The 3,208-nt window shown below is 43.8% G+C and overlaps 1 pseudogene; it reads right to left on the bottom strand.

The window, feature by feature from the left end:
• Positions 1 to 1,358: 1,358 nt before the first annotated feature.
• On the bottom strand, positions 1,359 to 2,551 carry LOC101426700 (poly(rC)-binding protein 2 pseudogene; annotated as a pseudogene).
• Between the last annotated feature and the right edge of the window lie 657 nt (positions 2,552 to 3,208).

The following is a 3,208-nucleotide window of genomic DNA, read 5'->3' as shown; positions in this document are numbered from 1 at the left end:
AGGGTCCCACTCAGGAGTGGTTAATATCCTTCAGACTTGGACTCAAGACAGTCCATTGTCCCTAGCCTGAGCATATCTACAAGTCAGGATTTTTAACTGATTATTAACTCTTTGCAGGTGATTGGTTAAAGAAACTTTCATTTCTGCCTCTGCCAGATGCATATTCCTTTTTAACTTTAAGTCTTCTTCTAAGCAGCACACAAAGGTCTTTGCCACTTGTTCTGCCTCAGCAGCCAACTGCAAGGTGCCTAACAGGAGCTATACTCTAGCTGCCCCTCTCTGGTAGTCTCCCTTTTTCTTACTTAAAATAATGTAGCTTCTCTGCTACCTGCTGTATCACAGCCAGTATACCTGCTAGAATTTTGGGGATTCCACATACTCTCGCAGCAATCCCCACTCATCCAAGCAGGCATCAACCCCTCCCCACATGGACATTATAGGCCAACCCAGGATTTCCCCCATGGATTCTCCTTTCTGTAAACTCATGCCTGCTATTGCTGGTGGTTCTTCAGTCTCCTGGCTGACTTTCCAATTATTCCAACCCAACTCCTGAAGGGCACTGGTAAGGGCAGCTGCAAGACCAAAGAACTCACTTGGTACAGTGTCTGACATGAGCTTAATTTATTTGTACTTACAGAGAGGAAAGTGTCTCTCTGGTGGTGGCTGCTCAGAGAATGAAGATAGTGTCCCACAAAGAGGAGGGAAAATTAAGGGCAATATAAAAGGTCTCAGAATGAAGACATTTCAAAACAGAGTTATATAAATGAGGTCTGGTGATGTTATTTTAGGAAGAAAGTGTACAGCCTTAAGAAAATTACAATCTACAATATCATCTGTACATTGTTTTTCTTGGGGAGGTGTGTTATATTTCAACAGTATCTTGGATATGCAAGTGGCTATGTGCTGTGGGCTGAGTTTCTCTCAGTCAGGAGGAGCCAGGACTAGGGACACACTGGGCCCCCACAAGTCTATTTTTCACATGCCTCTCAATGTGCAGACTGGGAATAACAGTGGTTTTAGCTGACCTCTCTTTAACTGTATCTTTTCCTGATCTTTTGGTTATGCTCTCTTCTTCTCTTGGTATCAAATCAAGCTGTTAGCCCTCACTAATTGAGAACTAATTGCCCTATTATTTTTGAAAGTAAATAAACAAAATAAACTAACAAACAAACAAAAACAAAAAACCCACACAAAACAAAAAACAGGGAGAAGCTTATAAAACTAAATATGGATCTCAGCATTAACAGCTGAAGAGAGAAAGGAATTAAAATGCTTTAATTTAAAAATCGTAAGTGGATGATAAAGTGTGTAGAAACTGAAAATTTTCAAACTATTTAAAACTTGGAATTGCTGACTGTTCAGAAACTACACAGATGGATCATGGGTGGTGGTGAACAGCAGAAAGGGATTATGAATGAATCTGCATTGTTCTTGCTACTCCTCATGCTACCCATTTCCAAGGAAAGCCTGACATTGATTAGATACTGACCCAGACTAATGCAGGCAGCAGATCCAGTGATGCTAACCTGTATATCAATAGATCCTTCCAGTGGGTTCGAAATTTTGATCTGCACCCCAGATATCTCTCATTGATCTCAGGGATCTCATTGATTTTGGTGCCTTGACACCCAGTTATGCAGTCAATCAAATCATCTGGAATGGTGAGTTCATGAGAAGTAGTCTGAGGAGATGCATCCAAACCTGCCCAATAGCCTTTCACCTTTGGAGAGCTGGATTCAACGCCACTGAATCCGGTGTTACTATGCATCACAGGAAAATGAGACTGTTGCACGGCCAACTGGTGCAGCTTGGTCAAATCTGACTGTATAATGGCATATTGTCCTTGAATGGTATAAGCCTCTAGAGATGGTCCCTCCAGGTCAGGGTTGAGGCACATGGAAGGGGTGGTGTGGGGAAAGCTCTCACTGTCCCTGCCTGTCCTGTACCTGTCCTGACCACCTGCAAAGACGACAGGAGAACTGGACTGCTTGGACCGGTACGGGATGGTCATGACCTTTGGGGGAGACTCCAACATGACCACGCAGATCTGTTTGAAACACTCAATGATGGATTATGGATTTCCAGCAATAGTGATGGCCAGCTCAGCTGAGTTGGGGAGCATATCACCTGACACCTGGACCTGAGCTCCTGTACTCTGGTATTTCCTTGATCTTGCAACCATATTTCCCAATTGAAAAGCCGCATTGATGGGCAGGGACCACCAACCTCAGTGTGACTGGGGGTCTACTGGCAGCTGTGCTATTAGTCATAGAGCTGCTGATGTCCTCTTCCAGTTTGTCAGTGATCATAGCAAAAGCTTTAAAGATGGCATTAGTGGATCCAGCCAAAGTGATAATTCTCTGAGGACAATTCCCTTCTGAGATGTTTATACGTGCACAACTTTCTTCCCATATTTTCTTGATTCTCCTTTCTTTCCAATGATACTGCCAACTTCCTTTCCATGCATAAGTAGCCCGAGGGTTAGAGAAACATTTAATCCACCGTCAATCACACCGGTGTTCATGTTGAGCAGTGTTCAGGGGGGCTGGACTTTGAGTAGTCAAGTCTTTGGCCACTGCAGGCGCAAGGCGACTGTGAGGAAAAGGGGAACGGGCAGGAAGGGTAAGGGTGGGAGGCTGGGGGCTGAACAATAGGGGCGGGCGGGAAGGCGCGGGGACGGGGGGCGGGGTGCGGAGCGCGGGCGGGTGGAGGAGGAAGGGAGGGTGGAGGAGGAGGAGGCGGAAGCGGGAAAGAGGTCCCCGGGGCGGTTTGGCGGGATAGGGTGCAGGCTGAGGCTGCTCCAGCTTCTGCCTCTGCTCTTCTGCGGGTAAGAGTATCTTTTTGAGTTATTTTCTTAGTGGTTGCTCTGGGGATTATATAATGCATTCATTTTAACTTAAAACAATCTACTTCTGATGAATACTGTTTTAGTTTATTAGTAGTAATGTTTTGACAATGAACTTTAATAGTTTGTAACAAATGTTTCACGATATGCAAGGTATTTGTGATGGGGTGATTTATGGGAACCCTGTATAACGAAAAAATCCATGTTTTTTGTAAGTTCACAACTTTTACTATACATTTGTTTATATATGTTCATGTATGAAAGATATACTTCAATAATTTTTTTAATGAAAAAAGCAGCTACAATAAAATGGGTTGGTTTTAAACAATGGAAATTTATTATCTGACAGGTTTGAGCCTGGGT

Source organism: Dasypus novemcinctus, chromosome 8 (assembly GCF_030445035.2).
Source record: "Dasypus novemcinctus isolate mDasNov1 chromosome 8, mDasNov1.1.hap2, whole genome shotgun sequence".
In the NCBI taxonomy this organism is placed as follows: Eukaryota; Metazoa; Chordata; class Mammalia; order Cingulata; family Dasypodidae; genus Dasypus; species Dasypus novemcinctus.
This window is presented reverse-complemented; position numbering and strand designations above follow the sequence as displayed.